We start from the raw sequence: 24,005 nt of genomic DNA, 5'->3' as shown, positions 1-24,005 counted from the left end.
GGGCTGAATAGCCCATGCTCTAGTCTGTAATCCTAGAAGGCCACCAGGTCATCTGTTGTAGACTGTACTCTGATTTATTCAGTGACAAATTAAAACTAGCAGATAAATTTTGGGGGGTTTGGGTCTTTTTATGGCAACTGCAGCTATTTATGTGTAACCTGATTTTCAACAAGCATTTTGCTTGATTGCTAAAAGTGAACTTCTCCTTTCTATTAGTTATCATATTGTGCTTCATGGCCATTCCTTCTTTGGAAAAAATAGAATCGTACCTCAGCCGGTGGAGTGGGTGAACAGAACTGATAGCATGTATACAAATTTCAAAGTCATGGCTACAAGTCCAATAAATTATACGAGAAAAGGCAATAGTGTCAGATTACTATGAGCTTCCATTTCATTTTTCTATGAAATATTATAAACATTATTGATATACTGTACACATGGTCTGCTTTTTCTTCTGGAAGTTCATAATGTCATTCCATCATACATGACATAAGAGTGTAAACACACATTCAAACATAGTCACTCAGACCTGTTATAGTCTCATGACTGAAACCTGATGAAAATATGAGATATAAGTTGAAAAAATATGAAGGAAAATTTCCAGATAAAAGCAGGAGAACTTAAGCTTATAATGTGTGTTAATGTTCAGGTGGAAGAAGGGTTTCATTGCTTTGGCAGGAGAATTAATGGAGAAAGAATACAAAGCTGAGTTATAAAAGTGACTGAAGTTGATACTTACTTAGCTGCAAATAATACAGAATAGGCAGTAATGTGCATCTGAGTGAAAATAAAACTGCTTTTATATATACTTCATATTTTACATTGTCTATACACAAAAATTGTGTAACATATGCATTTGTACACACATGCTCAACAGAAAATTAAAAAATCACAAGATCTGGGTGGATTTTATTTAATTTTGCTCATCAGCAAGTCAGGGATAAAGAGCTCCAGGTTGCTCCATGATGCAATGTTTTTGTAATATTTTGATGGAGTTAGGTATCTAAAATCAGCATAATACATGATCCATCTGTCCTGCTTCTATATCAAAATATGTGACAGTTGTCAATCTAGGAATTTTGTTCTTGATTTTTTTGCTTTAGCAAAAGCAAATTATAGTCTGCTGTTCATTGCTGTTTCATAGAAATGAGCAGCTTTCTGAATTTCAGAGCTTAAATCACGACCTATCAATATGGAGACATTTGGATTAATTTTTTAATTAAATTATAGAAACATGCTTGCTAAACCCATTTCCTTCTGCCCTTTGACAAGAGGAACTGACCTGTACTAGAGTAACTTCCATGCAAATACATATTTATTTCTTTTTTTTTCTGAAGCAGGCTAGCTCAAATAAAAGGTAGCAGGATGTTTGTGGCATTCAGCTATTTGCCTAGTGTAAATGAAGAGGATGGGGGAAGCAGTAAGTTTAGCATATTGCTTCGGCATGTGTCTTCCATGTTGGTCATTTACATTACTATGATTTTACATACTTTCATTAAACTATCAGTTCAGAGAGAGAAATCCAATTAAAGAAAACAAGTGACTTCTTCCATTTGTTGTTCAATTAAAATTTGTTAGTATAAAAAGCTAGAGCAGGACAGTAGGGCATAGCTTTTCTCTAAACTGAAAAGTTTTACTTGGTGTAAAGCTGTTTAATGGAATTTGCCTGTGAACTTGTGTGACATCCATGTGTAATGACATCTGTTTCTTTTTTTTCAAATGAATTAAAAATGGAAAGTACTTCCAGTACTTCTTGGTAAGTGCCAAGAAGTCAGATCCCTTGGTACCACAAGGTCCTTCCTTCATTAGAGACAGGTAGCTTCCATTATTCATATTGGGTAGCATTTCCTTTAAAGTCCTACCATTACTTAAAAAGCAAGATATTAATGAGAGATATTAGTGGAGTGGTATATTTTAATTTTATATTGTTCGATCCAGCTGTTTTAAAATTTCAGAGAATAAAGCTTCTATTACCTTACATCAGAGAAGATTTTTAGAGGCAAACCCATCTAATTCTTGCCTAGTTTCCCTTGATGGCCAATTGCCTTTCTTAAATCTTCACCATTTACTTCTAGGTTAATCCTGTCACTTTGATGTAAATAATTTTTCTGATTCCTTGGTATTCATACATTGTAGTTAGTTATATGGAGATCTTTTTCATACTACTCCTATTCACTTAGATGGTGAGTAGCCACGTAATACATACTTAGCACTTTTAATTTTGCCTCATAAACCAATAATTGCAGGTACAAAATCAGTTACATTTTTTTCTTAAAGCATCATTCAATACAAAGAGTCCATTATGTATGTCTGTGAATAATATATTAATTGTGTGGTTTAAGTTCATAAACAATGTTACACAATTAACTTTTAAAATTGCTCACTTTGAAATTTGTACAGCTACAATTTCTCTAATAGTAACTTCAAGATGACAGTATTAAGCCAAGCACTATCACTTTGAATTGTCACCAGTAAAGCAGAGGCTTCCTAAATGTGCCATTATGATAGAGTATTCCTTACAGATTTATTCCTTTAAATGCTTTTTCAAAGGTTTCTACTTTGTTTTGTATTGCCATGCACCAATGTTTTAAGGTAAGATTACTTCAGTGAATGGCTTTATTAATATAAATACTACTAAAGATTTTTTTTAACTAGCTTTAAAGAATTTTTTTTTTCCACTGTGCTGTATTCTCTATCAAGTTGTTTAAAAAACAAAAATTACTTCTCTTCTGATTTTCCCCTTTCCTCCTGGCAAATACTGTTTTTTTTCTCTTGGGATGGAGATGGAGATGGAATGAATAGTAGAATCTACAAGAAAAGATAATACAAACCAAAACCAAAAGGGAACATTTTTATATGTTGACAATTATTTGTATCAAGTTAGAAGTCTAAACTGACATCCAGATTCCATAAGCTGGACAGAGTGCTAATGTCTTCAGTGAAAGTATTCCTGGTGTATTAGAGTGTGCTTAGATAGGGCATAGAAAGAGTTGAGAAAGGTATTACCCTGCTTTCAAATCCGGGAAACTCAAATGCAAAGAGACAAAGCAAGTTGTCCAGTATTACAGAAGCTGGTATGAGAATCAGGAGTGTAAGCTTCTGCCTCCCAGTTGAACAAGACTGCACTTATTCTATAATCTGTTTTTATGCTCTTATCTATTTAATCTTCCCCTCATACCAATTTTTCTAAGTATGTCTCCACAGAGAACTCCAGCGTAAGCAATGTTTCTGCAGATGAACCCTGAGGTTTTATAGTAACACTGTATAATCATTACGTGGGATGTACTCGGAGTTAAAATGGTGTGAATTATCATTAAAAGTGAATCATTTCAGCACGGGGAAGTAAGGTTAGTGATCTGCTTATTGCTGCCTTGCCATCCTTCACCATCAATAGCAGCAGCTCCTACAGTGTTGCATAATGTTACATATGTTTAGCCAGATTGCTGACTGAGGGGGGGACTCAATAAACACACTCTCTTACCCCCCTTCTGCTGCGATGGGGAGAAACATCCTGAGGAATCCCACTTGGGATTTTCCTATCTTGCTTTCCAGGCATGGAAAACTTTGTTCTGGGGTCCGTGCCTCCATGGATGTATGTATGCAGTTGTGGGCAAAGCCCAGGGAAGAGATGCTGACACTCTGGCCGGCACAAGGAAGCCCCTGGCTCTGCTCCCCTTTTTCTCAGAGACGCTGCTAAGGAAAGGCTGTACCATCAGCTCCTTCCCTGGCTTGTCTCATGCCTCTCCTTTCCATTTTATCCTGTTATTCTTCCCCAAATAAGGGAGATGGGATTGTACTGCCCTTCTGTCACCTGGCAGGTGGGAATGTCCACACACAAAGGCTACCTGGTCAAAACCAGTGTGTCCTACAGCCATCCTCAACCTTTCCTGTGTAAAACTAAACCAGGGGAAGTTATCCAGTGGCTTATAGCTGCAGTGTGTAAATACACTAAAATGAAAGCCTCGGCATGGAATTAATGGACTTGGTACCCTACTACTCAGTTATTTCACAGATTATTTGTTTAAACTGAAGATTCCACCCCTGCTTGATTGTACTGCATGTGAAACTCCAAATCTGCTACAGTTCCAGATTTATAAAATAGCATTGTATAGAATATAGGCCTATTAATTTTACAGTCTAATTTCTGATTAGATTTTACAGCACCTCTGACTAACTGCATAGATTTTACCCATTAAAAATGATGACAATTCAGTTCTGCCATTTTAAGTGGAATTAAACCTAGTATTGCCAAGTATGATAATATCCCATGAAAAAAAAATAAAATAAAAAAATATCCTAGCACTATGTTACTTCTGTATAGGAAGACAGCAGTTGCCAACACAGTGGGACTGTTACCTGTTAGTGTAGTCAAGAGTCTGTGGGTCTGACAGCTGAAATCAACAGAAATTGCCCGTTCAGGCTGAGTACTTTAAGAAATGTTTTTCTAGCACAGCTGTGTAATGTGTCTGTTGGCAATTAAAAAAGCCTGCTAGAGCTGGCTGAGAACAAGTTTAAAGTAAATATTAATGATAAAGTTAGTAATTAATGACAATTAATATCTCTACAATATCTATGCCTTGTTTTGAGGAAACTAAAAAAGCAGGGATTATTTTTAAGAGAAAAAAAAATAAAGACACAGCCTGTTCTTGACTTGTGTTTAGATGCAAACGTAAAAAAACACCCCCAAAAACAAAAATGGAAATGTTGCAATATGAAAATACAATTTCCATTTTCTTTACTGTTAGTTTTAAATTTGGGGAAGGGGTTTATTCTGATTTGAAACAAAGACAGATTCTGAAAACAGACATAAAATCACATTCCCACTTGGGACATGACTTTCCATTTGCATTTGCAGATGCAAGGTATATTTTTTAGCTCTTATTTGCTACACTAATTCTGTTGACTTCACTTGAAAAGAATGGCACGTTTCCCACTAACTTTATTAGTGACAGGATTGGGCCTTTATGCAATACCTCATGTCACAGCAGCAAAACTTGTTGCCAATAGACTGTCTCCAGGGAGGAGATTTCCAGTAACTACTCCCTGAGAACTATTCTAAAAATGCATATTTTTTTTTTCCTGTCCAGCCATCGGGATAATGATATACTCCATCCCTAAAGAGAGGGGCACTGGCTGAGCTGCATTGATGGCACCAGAGGTCCCTGCTGGCTTGTTCACTAAACAGAACTGGCAACCGACTCTAAAGATAAAAGTTCTTGACGTTTTTCCAAGCTGGTGGAATGGAGCTGAGTGACACTTAGAAATAAATAGAGGAGGGAATAGTATGATCTTGAATGACAGAGGAGCTTTCATGAAAGACTTTCAGGGGGAAGATGTGGGATGTACTGTTCCAGGCTTGAGACTAGGGGATTTGTTGACAGATGGATACTGTACACATTTGCTACAACTAGTATAAAACGTAGAGGAAAACAAAGAGGATAATTCCAAATGAATTCTTTATTCCCACTTAAATTCACTTATACAATTATGTACCCCTTGCTTCCCTATAATTGTCTCTCTACAGATTGCCAATCTTTTTGGAAATCTGTTGGAAGAACATTCTCTCTCCTGACAAGAAAATATACTTCATGCAAAACATTTGTCATTTGTCTGTTATTATAATTCATGATCTTATCCTTCATTCTGTCTCTTGTGTAAGCAAACAGTAAGAGTACTTTTAACCTGAGACTTCAAAGGTAAAAATATTGTGAAGAGGTCCTCATTCTTTTTCTTCTTGTCTCTGATCTCAGCCAAAGCCTTTGAACATCAAAGAAGCAGCTCAAAGTTTGGGGCAAGTTCTTAAGGATCGGGTTACCAGAAAGAAATTCATTGAATTTCCATGTTCATATTCAACACGGACCACAACATATATTAATATTCAAGAATAATTTAATTTAATCACTTACAACAATTAAAACAAGTTGCTGCTTAATCTTTTTGCTGAGTACAATGAAGCTCCCTCATTCCATTGTATTGCTGTGAAAAATCCTTGACTTCTGCCAGTCAGGAATTGCTTGAAAAGATTTCTAACCTAGGAACTACAAAGCCAGTAGAAACTCCAAATAAATTCCCCAAACAAATAATGTTGCCATTTTAATTACAGTATCACATTGTCACATAAAAGGTTAACACTTAAAAAATGAATCTTGTACCCTGAATCTATTACCTCTAAGCATTTCTCATTTTCACATTATTTTTTGTAGGCTGTCATCTAAATTAAATACTTTTCAGCTCTGTCAGTTTCTCTCTATATGTATTCCCATTAGAGCAGTCACTAGAGCCAAAGTATTTTAATCTTCAGTATAATCCCTGTAGGACCATATTCTTAGCTACAATTTAAGGGCTTCTGCTACTGGTCTTTTTCTTTTAAACAGTGGCACTCCTTTGTGCAGCAACTCTTGCCCTTGTAAGGACTTTCTATAAACAAGTAAGTTGTGCAGACTGTTCTGAAATTATCTTCAATGTCAGTGGCTAGATAGTCATAAATCCTCTCTTTCCCCATTACTCACCTTCTAATTTCTGTGTTCCTAGGAAAGGTTCTCATAACATTATTCTGGTAGGTTTAACTTCTAGTCATTTAAAAGCCAAATCCTGGGGACAAAATTCTCGATAAATAATAAAACATGTTAGTCCTAAAGCTAGATCTTTTCTCAGATCAGCACAGCGATACCTGAGTGACCACAAGAATCATCAATCGACTGTCCAGCAGAAACACATGCCACCAGGGGGTCCAGTAGGGTGGGCTAGTGACTCTGTGATGTGACCGCTTCTAACTTAGATTATGGTATGTTTTGTTATGGAGACTTTTTACTGATTTCAGCAGCACCACCCAAGAAGTGGAAACTTTTTAGCAGAGCCTGTTGCAATAGGACAAGAGATACTGGTTTTGAAGTAAAGGAGGGTACATGTAGACTAGATATAAGGGAAAAAAGTTTTTGCAATGAGGGTGGTGAATTATTGGAACCTGGAACAGGTTTCCCGGAGAGGTGGTAGATGGCATGTCCCTCGAAACATTCAAGGTCAGGTTGGATGGGGCTCTGAGCAACCTGATCTAGTTGAAGATGTCTCTGCTTATTGCAGGGGGGTAGACTCGATGACCTTTAAAGGTCCTTTCCAACCCAAACTATTCTATGATTCAGGAGCTGAAAAGTGCTTCTGAATATGCCAGTTGGGATACACTAACTCTGAAAAATCTATAGTACATGAGGAGACAGCCATCCACAATGGCCATGCCATAGCTTTAAGAACCCAAGTGGAGACTATGTGGGTTTACAGGTCATTTATTCCGAAGTCAGGGAAAAAGCTTCCATTAATTTAACGGGGTAGGATCAGTCTGCCCATGAATATCTCTTAGTAACAACTCAAGGTTTATTGAAAACACGGTAGGTCAACAGCGGTAACAGCTTAAACAGATTTTTGTAGCTACTGTGGGATAACAGCAGGTATGAAACATGCATTAGTCTGTACAATATATGGCTCTGGAAACAGAACTTGCTATAAAAAAATGAAATTTTATAATTGGTGGATCAAAGAGCTGGGCATTAAAATAATCTAGTCTAGGGAACAAAAAAATATGAGTGAGCAATAAGCAAAGCACATTTCTTTCAACTAACAATAGGAAGCCTTAATCTTTTGACTGAAATACTGAAAGAAAAGCTTGCAATCAAAAGCCACATAAGGCTTTTAACCGATGAACCTGGGTTGAATCTGAAAGATGGATTAGAAGTTCGAGTGGGTTTGAGTTGATGGAAAGAGCCAGCAATGAACAGCTCAGTTTTGTCTGATTTTAACTGAAGAAAATTGATGCTCGTAGGGGCTTTTTTAGTCACTAGCTTGTCAATATGGTAATAGCATAGTTTGAAATCACTGGTTGGATTGACAAATAGATCTGTGTCTTGTCAGCACAGAAATGCAACCCAGCATGAAGCCAGTGTACAACCCAGCACAGTAGGACAGGGCCAAAATGGAACCCTACGGAGCACAAGAAATAAATGCTCTAGGAGAAGGACACAAATTACCCTTGAAAATATAATGCAGGTAACTGTTGGATAAATATGATTTAAGCCAATTTAGAACTGTGCCAAACAGGAAGATAAAGTCCCTCAGGCATTCAAGAAGAACATTAAGATCTAGTAAAATGAGAGTAGCTGGAGAATGAGAACCTGTCTTTAGAAGAAGGTTATGTCTCATTGCTGTCTTGCTGGAAATTTTAAATAGCAAAAAAGCCACTCAAAATATAGAAATTTGTTCCATACTCACTGGAGTCCATGGCAAATATTTTATGTATTTTGGCAATGCTGGATTATTGGGTTGTAAAATAAGACAGTAATTCACAGAGGGATTTTGTGCTTTGTGCTGTGTATCTACATAGCTCTTTTTTCAATGTAACAATTTATGCATGGTGTCGCATCTCTTGCTTTCCTTGTATTCCAGCAACTAAATAATGCTTATTGTTACTATTTTTCATATAGCCCTGGAAGATACAAGAAATAAACAATTAATCATAATAATTGGGTGAACACATTCTGCAAATCTGATTTTTATTAATTTTTAAGAATTGGAGAAGACATTCAAAAGGTTACTTTTTATCTTCTGGTTTACAGATTTTCTTTCTACCAGAAGCATTCTAGTAGGATCAGAAAATGTTCCCTGGTATTTCAACTCTCATTGAAGAGACAGAGGGAATGAATGAAAACTTGTAAGAGAACAGCTGTGCAATAGCAGGAAAGGTTGAATATCCTTCTATTTTGCATGGATTGGACCATGCAATTTAGCACACAATTTGTTTTAAAAAATAGAGTGCTGTTTTTGGATATGAAGGTGGGAGCTGGGAAAAAGCTGATGAGTCATAGAAAACAGAATTACGTGTCTTCATGTATTGATTTACACTCTGATTTACTAATAAATCCAAGTACAGATTATTTCTGGAATTGCAGTAGATCTCTGATACTGGGAAAGAAAATTTCAGTAGAGAATAGTGAGAGTCATAACACAGTAAATTGTTTCTGCCTTTCTTTTTCTTTGTAGAAAGGCAATGAACAAAATCTATTTACAATTGAAGGAACAACTCTGGGAAACACATTAATCTATTTGTTTCAGAAAGCCAAGAAATCATCTGAACTGTTGCTTCATTTATTAGCTTTCTTTAAGCACTCATATGAGCAACATCAATTAGACAGCATGAGTAGAAAACTACAAATAACCAGTACATAAAGTGGCTTCGAAGAGGTGAAGAAATGTTTATGTATTTAATTAATTTATATTGTGTCAACCTGGAAAATTTAACTAATTTAAAATTTAACTATTAATTATTTGTTAAGTAATTGTAAATAGTGATCACCTCTTCAAGAGTTTAAATCTGCTCTAGAAAAGCCACACAGACACTTGTGAGTTTTTTTTCAAACACATTTTTTCAACTAAACTTTTTTGTGTATTTCTGCTGGTAAAAAATGTTTCCAGCCAGTAAAATATTTAAGAGTTATTAGGGATATAGCAAGTAATATATTTTAGAAGATACTTGTAAGGAGTTGTGTGAGTCCTTAGCCTTCTATTAAGAAAGTTAGCAATAGTGTTAGAGAACTTATGTCTCAAGAATTTCAATATTATTTGCATAAAAGAAAGGATTTTAGGGAATGGAGCAATTTTAAATAGAGTTTTCTGGAAAAACATGGATCTGTTTGTATTTTGTATGAGATGAGAGTATTCTGTTTAAATGAAATAACAAAACAAAAAAGTAGACATGAAGGCTGACAAAATTCAACCTGAAAACATTTGAAATACTCTTTTTTTTTTTTTTCCCTGATGCTTGACCATCTGATTCCTCAGATGGGGGAGAAAATGAGAAGCAAGAATTCCTAGGAGTAAAAACTTTTCCTCCCTCTGTAAGAGGGACTTCCAAGTTCACGCTTCTTGCAGTATTTTATCAAGACTTTATCATTAAGGTCCTAGCTTCCCAAATGAATTGTACAGTGGGCTAGAATTATAAGAATGTTGAAAGACTTAAAATGTTGCTTCTCAGTCCAGATAAACATGAAACAAAACTTTCAAGCTATTCACAAGATGTAATTCTTTTTCTCCACTCAAGCTTTTACTTTAAAAAAGTAGGTTTGGCCATTGTAATACAGAAAAAGGAATGCTGTTTTCATGTAATTTTTAAAATTGCAAATCACACAAGAAAAAAAAGTCATACAATTATTTCACAGTTAGAATTACATATATAGAATCAGGTTATAGTATCTCCTGTTTACGCATGGAAGTATCTCCGTGTCCTTACTCCTTGGTTTTCAAAGCAAGAGCAATCTTGGCTAGTCGGTTCTCAAAAATAGCTGCACAAAGTGGCAAGAGAAATCTCCCAGCTTTACGAGGGGATGTAACTTATGTGAACATAACTGTTGCTATCTGGTTTATGGCAAGTTATAGAATCAAAGAACCACAGAATACCAGTTTGGAAAGGACCTCAAGGATCATCTGGTCCAACCTTTCTAGGTACTACTATAGTTTATATGAGATGCCTCAGCACCCTGTCAAGCTGAGACTTAAAACTGTCCAATGTGGGGTAATCTACCACTTCCCTTGGGAGACTATTCCAATGTTTTACTGTTGTTGTGGTGAAAAATGTACCTCTTGTATCCAATCAGAATCTCCCCAGGAGCAATTTATGCCCATTACCACTTGTCTTTTCCATGTGACTCCTTGTAAATAGGGAGTATCATAGAATCTCTTGGGTTGAAATGGAACTATAAAGGTCATCTAGTCCAATCTCCTTAAAATAAGCAAGGGCATCTCACATTAGAACAGATTGCTCAGTGCCCCATCAAGCCTGACCTTGAATTTCTCCAGGGACACAAGCTCCACTACCTCTCTAGGCAACCTGTTCCAGTGATCCACCAGCCTCATATTCCTCCTAATGTCCAACCTAAATCTACCCTTCTCTAGCTTAAAACCATTACCCTTTGTCCTATCATTACATGCCCTAGTGAACAGGTCTTCCCCAGCCTTCTTATAGGCCCCTTTCAGGTACTGGAAGGTTGCTATAAGGTCCCCCCAGAGTATTCTCTTCTTCAGGCTGAACAATCCCAAATCCCTCATCCTGTCTTTGTAAGAGATGTGCTCCAGCACTCCAAAAACTTTTGTTGGTTTTATGTATTTATGAAAATTTGTAAGTGTAGTTTTTTCCAAACTATTTTTTTTTGCTTTCATCATAAATAAATAAATTCATAAAGATATGAAGTACTTTTGAATTCCATGAATCTTCTGAGGCCAACCTCTTTCTTTCACCTCTCCCTGCAACTCCCAAAATGAAAAACAGAAAGAAAACTATCAGCATCTTTTATTTTTTCCTAAAACCATTACAGGCAAATGGAAAAGAACAGATGATACTCCGGCATTTCAAACACTGGTATTGTATTATTTCATCAATAAAACATCCATTCTTATGTGGTATAAGAACTGAGCTGGCTAAACTAAGGTAGCCTGTGCCATATTAGAAATTTGATATTTACTTCACATTCTGGTGTAACTGAAATCAGACAAAATAAATCAGGACTTGCTTGTTTTTATTTTATTTGTTGCTAAGTAAAATAAGCCATTATTTCTTTTTCTTATGAAAAGAGAAAAATAATAATAAAAAAGAAAACTTTAACTTTATGTAACTCAAGTATATGTCCCAAGTTAGTGGATGGGTAGAAGCATAGCCTAAGTGTATTCAAGTAGGCTGTATTTTATTTTACTGGTTTTCCATCAAAAGTTCTCTTGTTTATAAGCTAATATGTGCATATGTAAATATATTTAATAAAAATACACAGATACACAGTTTAGCTTAACACAGCAGATTAACTTACTTGAGTCAGAGCACTTAAGATCACTTGTGCTGAAGAATATTATTACAATTTTGAAATGCAATTACAGTGTTCATAGATTGTAAAACATTTGCCCAGTACCTGTATTATTCTGAAGGGCAATCACAGGACATTTTAGCTCTGTTTTTTTAGCTGCTTCCTAATGGTCTTTTCCAGAACTTCATTCATTTGCACTGTGGTACTGGCTGCCAGATTGCCGTATGTATAATTTGTACGTACTGTTCGTTTTATTTTAGAACATACTGTTTCAACAACATGGCTTGTGTCATCATGAGAACCACGACAAAGGGTTATCCAGATTTCATGATAGCCAGCCAGAAAAATGGGGCTGTGAAACAATATTGTTACTGAGATTAACTTCTGAATGCAGGCTATGAGAGAGGGCATGATTCTTCAGTCCTCATTCAATCTGTTATTGTTGACATGGGGAATATCTTTGTCAAAGAAAAGAGGAAAAAAGGAAGTCTCAAAGTAAAATACGTGTTCTGAAGGGACTCAGCTACATGCATGTAACCTCAAATGTTATCTTTGCATTACTGCTGACCCACAAGTAGGAAGAGTATTTTCATACCGTTATACCTGCTCTATAGGTTCTTTGTCGTGTCAGTCTGGAAGCAGTGACTCCAGGCTGGTTATTTTCTGGATATGCCTTCACCTGATCAGGAACATGCCTCATCAGAGCAACATTCTCAGAAGTATGTTTTTCATATTTGTTTGTGTGAGTGGGATGAAACTGCAGAAAAATCATAAGTACAGGATGTGTTTTTCTGCCTAAAAACACTGGTATTTTATTCTGGTAAAATATTACCAATTACTGTAAAGTAGTCATATCAACTGTGCATACACAACTTTGATTCTTCCATGAAAGGCAATAGAGGGGCTGAAAGCTGTGTTTACTTCCTGCCACCAATTCTAAGAGTCAAAGTGTTAGTTCCTGTCTATGGTCAAAAACTGCACACCCCAAAAATACATATGGGAAAGTAAGGCTCACCAGAGCTCATGCCTCGGAACAAATACAGTGTGCTACATACATGGCCAAAACTCACCAGATGCTGCAAGCATATGATTCCTCCACGACAGTTTATATGGTACAGCTGTCTTTAAATGTTTGTGTAATTGAAAAGGCTCCAGCATCTGGTCCTTTGCTTATTAGTCTTAGATCAAATTGTCATGATCTGAAATCTACTTTTAAATAATGCAGGAAAAAAAAAAAAAAAAAAAGAACTTGAGACGCTACGGGTACACTTCTCTTAGATGACCTGCTTTGGAGAACTTGTAAAAATATATGCAAACGGTGTTAAATAAAAACACAAAACAACAGAAACAATTCCAGTAGGGAATAATATGAGTTACCTATCCATACAAATACCCCTTATAATTTTAAATGTAGGTAGAGAAAGTAACAAGCAGTATGTTCTCTTGTTATCTTTCAGTTAAATACAGAATATATTACTCTTCTCTTTACCTGTTATTGTGCAATTGACTTCCAGCAGTTGCAGACCTGCTGCTTGCATGAACAAATCAGAGTATGTGCTATGGTACATGCTAGAGAAACCCTTGCCCCAGACCAGTTTTTCCTCTGATAACACTGCTACGGTTCCCATTGATTTCAGTTACTCCTAGATAGTAATCCCAAAGAATGGCAGACTTTTCCACTTACTGCCTCAGATTTACGGGTGAACACCGTTATGTGTTTATCATTTATTTAGGCAAACCTTCTTTGAAGTCAATTATTGAATAAGCAAGAATCATAATTATGTTTGTTTGGTTGGTTTTTTAAAATTTATTTTGTGTGCCTACATAATTTCTGGAATATTAGGTGATTTAATCCTCTGTGAAGGCACCTTCCAAATAGTGGGTAATCTGATACATTACACAAATTGAACTAGGCTGAGTCAAGGATGGAATTTCATTATTTGTCTACGTTAGGCTGAAAAACTATTTTAGAGTAAGATTTACCCTGGAAATGAATTTGTGTAAAGCCAGCTAGCTTCTCAACCACATCCTAAGCCTTTCATAGCACGACTGGATGTCATAAAACAAGGCCTTGATTATTATGAATGAAAAAGGTAGTTTCAGAACTGCCAGTTTTTTGAGAAGCTGAGAAAGACCTAAAGGAAAACCAGTAGGCTAGCATTAGGTTAAAAATGTTTGGGAATCATGTAATAGCATTTTCTTTTTGAAAATACTGTGCTTCTTGTTACTGCATGGCACAGTCCTATGTGTTTTACTCCAGCAAGATAAAAGTTTTGTTACTGAAACTTTAGCTTTGTTCATAATTTTAAATGCATTATTGTAATAATCGAAGTGATCATATAAACAGTTGGGGGAAAGTAAAAAAATTATGCAAGCGGTTTTTAAATGGCTATACGCATTACTTTTGTACTTCCAGAATTACAATGATATGTTGAACTTGTCAGAATTCCTCCTGGGTCAAAAACATACCTTTCTGTATTGACATTGCTGGTTAGCAATTGTAAAGCGAGGGGTGTGTGTGTGAATGTATGTACATGTGTATTATATGTTTTTATAAACAGAAAAATAAGTGGTTGACTGCTATTATCAAAGTATGGTACCAACAGCCGTCTACTAAGTGCTTGCAATTCTGGGAATGAGTTCTAATATAACGTCTATAAATGTGTTTTCTTCTTCCCAGACCAATCCAAAATTAGTTTGTGTTTTCCTGCCATAATTGGCCTTCCATTTACAGGTACTTTATAGCAAAGAACTCCCCTTGATGAATTTTTGTTTTTTTAAATGCCTCGTTTTGCAACATCTATGACGAAGTAAAGTTATAGACACCACCCACAGATGGTAGAGAGGTAGGTACTTCGGTAGAGGCACATCTTTCAGGCTTGGAGAGTGTGTTTAGGTTTGGTTGAAGACTGCACAGGAAGAACCAAGAAATAAACATGAAATTCAACATGGCCAAGTGTAGAGCTTTGCATCTGGGGAAGAACAACCCCATGTACCAGTACAGGTTGGGGGCTGACCTGCTGGAGAGCAATGTAGGAGAAAGGGACCTGGGGGTCCTGGTAGACAGGAGGATGACCATGAGCCAGCAATGTGCCCTTGTGGCCAAGAAGGCCAATGGCATCCTGGGGAGTATTAGAAAGGGTGTGGTTAGTAGCTCAAAGAGAGGTTCTTGTCCCCCTCTATTCTGCCCTGGTGAGGCCGCATCTGGAGTATTGTGTCCAGTTCTGGGCCCCTCAGTTCAAGAAGGACAGGGAACTGCTTGCAAGAGTCCAGTGCAGAGCCACAAAGATGATTAAGGGAGTGGAACATCTCCCTTATGAGGAAAGGCTGAGGGAGCTGGGTCTCTTTAGCTTGGAGGAGACTGAGGGGTGACCTCATCAGTGTTTACAAATACGTTAAGGGTGAGTGTCAGGATGATGGAGCCAGGCTTTTTTCAGTGATGACCAGCGATAGGACAAGGGGCAATGGATGCAAACTGGAGCATAGGAGGTTCCATGTGAATATCAGGAAGAATTTCTTTACTGTGAGAGTGACAGAGCACTGGAACAGGCTGCCCAGAGAGGTTGTGGAGTTTCCTTCTCTGGAGACATTCAAAACCCGCCTGGACACGTTCCTGTGTGATGTACTCTAGGTGATCCTGCTGTGGCAGGGGGGTTGGACTAGATGATCTTTTGAGGTTTTTTCCAACCCTTAGGATTCTGTGATTCTGTGATCAGTACTTTCATACTTATTGAGAGATTGATTTAACTGTGTGTTGAAATTTTTCCTTTACTTGGACAGAGAAATTATCTTGTATATTGCTTGAATTCTCATAGTTTACGTGCCATGAACAAGTGGCATAGCTCAGTGTGACATTGTGTTGTAAATAACCTGCTAAATCCACACAAGATGTTATTTAATACAGTCTCAGCTGATTGTGTCATATTGAAACTTGTGTCCTTAGCCAACTAATGTGACTAACAACAATAATTTTAACAAATATTCCACATACACTTTTTTCTGTTGCTTGTCCAAGAGCCCTCATTTTGTAGGTCTCTCATCTATGCAATATGTTCCCTAAGGTTAAGAATGAAAGAAGTCTCTACTACAGACACTCTTGATTGAAATAGCTGCTAAATTGCTGCAGTAATGAGAAAATTTCCTTTTCCCTAGATAATTCAGCTGCTTATCATTGAAATATTTTTGAGAGAAAGATTTTTCATGAAATAAAAAAATTAAAGATAATTCCTTTACAATCAGAATTTCCTAAAGAGCCTCCTGTAGAAATAAAGAACCAAACATTGTTTCAGTAGAAGTGTGGTCAGGCTATATTTTGAGACATATGCTCTCTGAATAAAGAGACTCTTGTACAGACACTGTGACATGCAGTAGCTTTAGAAAATGCTTCTGTGTTTCTGGAAGAAAGTGGTTAAAAATACATGATGATGAAATTAACCTAAATCTTTCATTGGCTTAAAAAAATAGGTCAAGTAACACATTACTAGCTCTGCTGTAAGCCTGTACACAATCCATACATTCCAGAGTGAAAGGGTTTTGCTGAACATTCCTACATTCATTCATTGTATCTCCAGGTTAAAATATTTAGCTTTACACAAGTGTGACTCCCTTCTGCTTTCTTTAAAAGTAGAAATTCGTATGTTCTTTAACAACACGAATATTTTACTGAAAAGATGCTTCAATATACCATTTATTATTGTCGTACCCAAGATTTTAGAACTAAAATGTTGGCATATGCTAATGCAGATATTACTACACAATCTGTAAGTGACTCGTGAGCAAATCTGTTTTGCTTTTCTCAGTCTTTAACTTTTAGAAGTAAAGTATCATCGAGTGTTCTGTAAAGTATTTGGCAAACAACATGCAAAGCGTTGGGACATTTGTTAATGCAGGCACATGGAAGGTGTGATGAAGGTCACAGGCACTTAATAGCTTCGCCTATACCAGCCAAGTTCCACGTGTACCTCTGGATACTTTCTTCTTCGATGAGAAGGAAGTCTAAAGAACAACCTGACGTGTAACGCAGTTTCTGACAACAGAGGCTGCGGAGATGCCACCTACCAAAATGGAGGGCTGACTCTTCTTAGAGGCTCTGCCCAGGGCTGGTTTCTCTCCCAAAGTGTATTTTGTGCCACCTGGGCAAACAGCTTGGCTTTGATGAGCTCTTTTGCCCCCGACTCTCCAACTGCTTCCGCGAGGGGAGCAATTGGGGAGCGAGGGGTGTCCCGCCTCCGCCCCGGCAGAGGAACCGCCGGGCGCCCCGGCCCGAGCCGGGAGGGATCCTCCTCTACCCCCTCCTCTCTCCCGGGAAAGGCATCCATCCCCGCGCCGTCCGGCCTGGCAGGCAGAGGCCGAGGGGTAACGAGACGGAAGGGCAGTGCAGGTCCGGCCGGCGGGGCCAGAGAGGGAGGCAGGGAGGCGGGGAGGGCGGCCCGGCCCGCCCGGCGCTCCCGGGAGCCGCGGCAGGTGCCGGAGGGTCCCCTGTCCCCCCGCCCCGGCGGCGGCCGCCGGGGGAGAGGCGGGAGCCTCTCGGGGTTTCCTTAAAAAAAAATAAGAGAAAAAGAAAAAAAAAAAGTTTTTACCGCTTGTTTTTCGTAGAAAAAGATAAAAATATAAGCTTTGAAACGGCAGGAAATGGTGAAGACTCGTTACCCTCCCCTTATGCGAAGCGAAGGAAAAAAAAAAAAAAAAAGGTGTTATTTTTAAGCCACCACTGTTTTCATTAAATACGGGTCCTCTGGTGCTATCGCTCCTAAGTTTGTTTCCCGGGGGCTCTGCGCCTCCAGTTAGATTAACGAGAGCGGGCAGGCGGCGAGGCGACTCGCCTACGTGCGGCGCGCCGGGCGGCTGCCGCCTTCCCCGGCGCTGCGGGGCGGGGGGCGGGCGGGGGCGCATCCGCCCCCGCTGCCTCCCTCCCTGCCTCCCGTCCCTGCGCCGGGGGTGACCAAAGGGTTAAGAAACTTGGCTGGAGAGATGAATGGCGCGGCGCGGGGAGGGGCCGGGCTGCGCCGCGGCGGGCGAGGTGGAAGGCGGGGAGGATCGCGGCTGCGGGTTAGGCTTTGAAAGTCAGCCTCACAGGCATCGCTGCAGAGCCCCGAGCCGCGGAGGGGCGCGGAGAGGAGCAGAGCTCGCCGTGTATGTGCGCGGAGCGGGGGGGAAACACGGAGGGGCGGGAAGGCGGGCGTGGGGGCGGAGGGGGTGGGGGAGGTGGCGCGCCCTGCCCTGCCCTGCCCTCCCCTCCCCTCCAGCCGGGGAACCCAGTCTCCCACATCGGCTTCGGTAGCCGTCGCCGCTGCCCGCAGCTCCGCGCCGGGACTGGCCGCCGGAGCACTCGCCCTCGCCTGCTGCGGCCGCTGGGCCGGGGCGGCGTGCGCGCCCGCTGCCTGCGCAGGGTCGGAGCCGCTCCCGCAGGCCAGGCGAGCCGAGGCCGGCCGGCGGGCAGCCCGCAGCCCGCCCGGGAGGAGCCGCCGCCGCGGTGAGGGGGGTGCGCGGGCCCGCTGCGGGGTGAGTGCGGCGCTCCGCCGCCGGCGGCCCTGCTGGCTGGCGGGGGAAATGGCCGAGCGGGGCGGGCCGGGGCTGCGCGGTGCTGCGCTGCCGGGCGGGGAGGCGGCGGGGAACAATGCTGTGGTGAGCTCGGCGCGGGGGTGGCCGTGGTGGCGGGGGCTGCTTCCGGTGCCGGCCGCCCCTTCGGCAGTCCCCGGACCCGGTGCGAGCTGAAAGTTTGCCTGGGCGGCGTGGGTCTGGGGGAGCCGGAGGGACGGAAAAGTTACTAGTCGTTACCCCTGAGACCCGGGAGTGTTTTCCTGAGCGCTGGCTGCAAGCCTCGGTCCCCGTTCCGGAGGGGCACCCTCCTCCCGGTGTGCGTGTGAAGTGTTGACGGAGCCGCAAGCTCGGTGCGGCTGCGGCGGTCAAGGGGGGCGCCGGCGGTCGCCTGGGCTGGGGGGGTGACCCGGCCCCGCCGGCCGCGGCCTCGCTCGCCTCCCGGCGCCCGCCGCCCGGCTGCTGTCACAGCAGCTGCGGGCAAGGCCACGCTTCCCTCTTCTTGCCAACCCCCGCCTATGCGTTGCTGCCCGCTCGACCGCTGCCTGCCGGCGGGCAGCCTCGGGCCGGGGTGCCTTTTCCCACTGCCTTTTGCTGGTGGCACACGCCGGGCTCCCTGCTTCCCCCAAAGATGCCTTCTCATCGCTTCGGACTCCTTAGGGACGTCGCTGTTGCCTTTCTAGACTAAAGGTTACTTTTCCAGACGTGTTTTTGTGTCCCCGAAGCCCTTTAAAGGTGATTTTTTGTTTTTTTTTCCACTCCCCCTTTCCTTTCTCCCTAAGGAACGCGTTGTTTGAGGCTGTATTTTGTAAGTGTCAGCTGGCAATTAAGTTGGAAGGCAGTGAAACCTAAAGAAAGCTAGTGTTGGAGCACAGGCAAAATAAGGGACATCATTGTAGCATGCAGACGGCCTTGTGTCTCTGCTGCATCTCTCTCTTTTGTATTGTGGGTTCTGATGAGTTATTACGTTCTTACTTTAAAGAATAATTGCTAAATTGCTTGACACATGTTGAAGATGTTGAAAAAAATTGTGGGATTTCTGCCTTTAGGATTACGTTGGATGTTAGGAAAACTGAAGTGGAAGTTGTCCCCTTCTGCCTCATCTCTCTGGAATCTATTATTCCTTGTTTTATTTTGAGGGGAGCTGCCTGCAGTGTCTGACGGCTCACAGGCGGATTAAAATTTAACTGAGTCATGGCACTATAAATGTTCTTAGATACTGTAAAGCTTTACTTAACAAAGAGTGCAAATCTAGTCTGTGAAAACCCAAGGGGAGGAAGCAGTCGCTTGTGGAAATGGGGTGATGTATCCCTGAATGAGTGGTAGAAGACCTTTTTCTTTCATATTCAAATAGCATTTACTGTTTCTGGCACTGACTGAACACACTAGAAAGTGACACATTAAGACGGCATATGGTAAAAGCTTTCTGAGCTGAGGATATTCTGTGGTTAAACTCTGATTTAATGGCATCTGAGTAATTGTTGCTATACGAGCAGCAAGGATTGTTAGTTCAGAGAGTAGAAGTTCTCCTCCAGAACGGTGTTCAGGCAAGTTTAGGGCTTTTGCTCTCTGAGGCAACTGTCTTCATAGACTCGTGGTTGAGAAGTCTGACTTTTTAATTTATTAGCGGTCTCTCTAAGACTTGACATTGAGTCCAGAGCAAGACAGCAAGTTTGTCAGGAGTGAAATACATATGTAAGGCTGTACATTTTTGGTGAGTGGGATGGAAGAGGTAACAAGTAGTGACTGCGTGTTTCAGGTAGGGATGAAACCTGAGCTTCTGTTAGACTGGTGTACAGTTGTGAGTTGTCTAATGAGTGAGAGTTGTCAATGTTTTTCAGTTTTTTGTAGACCCTGCAGTGCACACAATACAAGATGCTGTCAAATGCCAAATCATACTGGATATTTTGTTTTTTTCCCACTAGTCTTGTTATAGAAAATTACCAGATGAGAACATGTTCTTCCTCTCTGCTCCCCATACATCTTTCTTTTTCTGAAATGAGATGTACTAATCAAAATTGGAGGAAAATAAAATAACCAGAAGTAATTACAGTAATAAAAACTGTGTTGATAAACAAATAGAAGTGAAATAATATTTTTATATTGTAAACCTAAATGGGTGATTTAGATGCTGGCTGTATCACCTCTGGTTTGATAGCTGTGTTTAGAGTAAGTCTGTTCTGTAAAAAGCATCAAGGAAACTTTTGTATTTTTAAAAAATGTTTCAGTAAAGGTTATAGAACTCACACATGAATTAACTTTATGGTAATCATATTTGCCTGTAGGTTTTTCTTAATGTGGGATTGGTTTGAAAGAATTGACAAAGGCTTGTTTGCTTAAAGCCTGTTTTTTCTTTTCAGAACTAACTTGATTGTTCTGTCTTTGAACATTGGCAAAAGATTTCTGTAATACCAGCCGTATGATTGTTAGCAGTGAAAGCACTGTTAATTTTACCAGTGTCAGTGCAGGACATTACCTTATTAAAAGATAAACAATGTTTTACGTTGTGCCGAGCACATGTATAAACTTGCCCAAGGCAAAGCTGGGGAGTTGCATTTCCCACAGTCAGCTGTCTTGCTCAGGGGTTGCACTTGTCACCTCCTTGCAGGACTATCAGAGAAGACAGGAAGACTATAATATTTTGTCAAGTTTAGAATAGCTCTTTAGAACTTGCTTGAGTCTCAAAACCCAAATGGCTTGTGGTTTTTGGTTTGGTTGTGTTGTGTTTTGTCGGTTTGGTTGTTGGTTTTGTTTGTTTGTTTTTTCCCCTTGTATGTGAAGGTAGAGGGAGTGAAGGGGGTCAGGAGGACAGACTGGGGAGAGTTTGGGGTTTCCAGCTATGTGCCTGGTGAGTGGGGACTGTGGGAGGGTCCAGGCCCCAGTGGCGAGTGTGGGGTTGTGTGAGGGCCCGGGCCCCGCTGGAGCAGGGCTGTGCGGGCTGACCTCCCAAGTGGCCGGGGCCTGCAGGCCGTGGAGGCCGAGATCAGCCAGATTGATCTCCCAGCTGCTGGGTGACGTGCCCTGAGTGATGGGCTGGGTTGTGAGCACTAAGCAGGATAAATAGGATAACTATCCTGTGGATTAAAAAGGGATAAATACCCTTTTGGGACGGGAAGTGCAAATTTTGAAGTATAAATCATTACACCTCAGCAGGGATTTAATGACGGGTGAGTGGAATGATAATGCAGGTAGGGAATGAAGCCTGAATAGGAGGATAATGTACAAAAGTAGATGCACAAATGTACCAAAAAAAGAATAAAAGCATAAATTTGACAGTCTGTCTAAACAGTCTTAAACTAAAGAGAAAAAGGCTAATGGTAACAGCATTTGTGGTTTGCTCTTTCCTCCTGCCAACAGGCCAAAACAATCAGAACAGTAACTATCTTGAATGGTGTTGGCCTGCCTTTAGCAAATGTGAGAGAAGTGTTTAAAAGGATTGTGGCATTTCTTTTGGATATTACTGTGTTAGAACTTTGTTTTCTAATTCAGTATTTTCAATGCAATTAGCAATGTGCTGTGGTTGGCAGACAATGCTTTGGGTGGACGTCTGCACGTGCATAAAAACTTCCTTGCCTTCTCCAGTGGGAAGATCAGCTAAGATTTCACTGCATAAATATCCATGTATAGAAAGGGGAAGAATCAGTTGCTAGTCCTCTTAGTCTGGGCCAAACCCTCCTGACATAGTCTTCTCATTCTTAAGTTGTTACTGGAGCTCATTACTCCTGTATAATTGCCTGTCTTGAGAGAAATTCTGTTTTCATATCGCTTATTTTGAAGTATTTGTCTTCAGCAGAGGAAAACCAGTTTTGCTTATAGACAGTATCAGGTGAGAAGGGGCTGCTACAGATCTTGTGTTAGTCATGGCTTTTGGAGAGGTTGAGTTTAGTGTAGAAATGAAGCTTGATGTTGGATAAGAGTTCTGGTGGGCTATGTTTCCGCCTCTTAAGAAGGAAAGTTTAGAGGTAATTGTCATGAGGGATGAGGCGTTAGATGTAAAATGTGTTTCAGTCCTGACCAAAATTATTATTTGAAAACAATAAGAGAGTGTTTAGTTTGCCCCAGAAAGCATGTAATGAATTTCTGTGTTGAACTGTGTCTAGGCAGTATGTTGTGCTCAGAGGAGACCAGTGTTGTTCTTCTCATTTGCACTAGGCTGATACTGCTGCTCTGATGGCGATTTTTTTCACAATGAACTTCAGGATTCATGGCTACGGGCTTTTACTTCTTCCCTGTGCCCCACCCCACTATGAAAATGGAATGAAAAGGAAATTGAAAAGTCTTTTTCAGTGATGTAGAAAGCAGACCTTGCCCTAGAAGTAGAAACAAATGATCATTCTTACCCTTGGAGATTGTTCTATTGGCATTGCTCATGTCATCACCTATCTTGACTTTTAACAACTTAAAATAGGAAACAAATTAACATTCAGAAAAATTAAAAGTTGTATGAACCAAGTGATCCAGCTATGAAGTTTTTTGTATTATTCTAGCAAAGCTATTTGTTTTGGTGGTTTTATTTGTTTTTTTTTATTATTTTCAAAATATTGTTAAAGAGAGATGTTGTTTTCCCCAGAAATAACAATTTATTCTTCTCTTTTTTTCCCTAAACTCTTACAAACTGTTTGCAGTTGCTTCCAACAATGCAGAAAAGACTCTGTAATGCTGACCTAAAAGAAATCCTGTCAATACATTAAACTTTGATAGCAGTACAGTGTGGGGTGCTTGGGGTTTTTTTTTTTCTTCCCCGGTGGAAAACTTTTTGTCTACATCTATAGTACAGAGTAGAAATACTGAAATTAACTGTTTTTTCTCAAACTAAGGTGACTTGGAAATGTGATTCTTTTATTATTATTATTTTTTTTTTAAGTGTTGCTTCCTTCTGCTATAAGGGACCTTTTATCCAGTTTTTTCTTTGGTCACAAAAGATTCCACATCCAGTTTATTTGCTCTTTCAGTGAAATGGAGTTGAGAAGGCTTTGAACTCCATTTATGGCCGGCTTTGTCACTGTATCCGTCATTTCTCTTATTTTGACTGCAATGGTAGCTTTATGTATATTTTTTCTCCCTAATTGAATCCATATGTTGAGATTGCTACTGTTCTGTGGTGCAAATTAGCTTTTTATGTGGTGATGGATACAGGGGAAGGATTTGAAATAGTGTCTGTCTGTAGTATTTCAGGCGGTTTACTTATTTTTCAGCTTAATTGGATCATGATGCTGGCGGTAGTCCAGCATGGATCTGTTACCTTTCATGTACCTGAAAGCTTTGAGTAGGTCTTCTTTGGATGACAACCTGTCTATCAACACTTGTATCTTTTTTTTTCCAGGTAGTGCATTGCAGTCAGAGTTAGGTGTTTTCTCTAAGCTGGTTTTAGCCCGAGTGATTTTGCAGAAGGGGCGAGTGCTGTGAGCTGCCCCAGGGCACTCTGCTCTTCTCTCAAGCCCTGCACATATGAAGCCACCTGTGGGGTCCTCTGTGCTGGAGAAATTCTGTATTTAAGAGGCTTTTGTATGCAATTTTTTGAGACCAGAAGCTAAGCTGAGGCAAAGAGGAGAGGAACTCTCCCTCTGACAAGCAAGAGAAGGGGAAAGTTTAGCCAAACAGCAAAGAAAATCTAGATTGTTTGTTTTATTTTAT

The 24,005-nt window shown here is 40.3% G+C and overlaps 1 protein-coding gene across 9 annotated transcripts in view; it reads left to right on the top strand.

The window, feature by feature from the left end:
• NRIP1 (nuclear receptor interacting protein 1) overlaps nt 1–24,005 on the top strand; it is a 143,040-nt gene that overhangs the window by 50,533 nt on the left and 68,502 nt on the right. Inside the window, exons 4-5 of one of the 9 annotated variants that reach the window (XR_007892002.1) lie at nt 3,205–3,347; nt 5,088–6,313. The exons of 7 other annotated variants lie outside the window; for them this stretch is intronic. The gene's annotated coding sequence lies outside the window, so the exon portion shown is untranslated. Of the gene's footprint in view, nt 1–3,204; nt 6,314–24,005 lie in introns of those variants that run through there. One more of the 9 variants, XR_007891996.1, reaches the window with a different exon arrangement.

This window comes from Apus apus, chromosome 1 (assembly GCF_020740795.1).
Source record: "Apus apus isolate bApuApu2 chromosome 1, bApuApu2.pri.cur, whole genome shotgun sequence".
Lineage (NCBI taxonomy): Eukaryota > Metazoa > Chordata > Aves > Apodiformes > Apodidae > Apus > Apus apus.
This window is presented reverse-complemented; position numbering and strand designations above follow the sequence as displayed.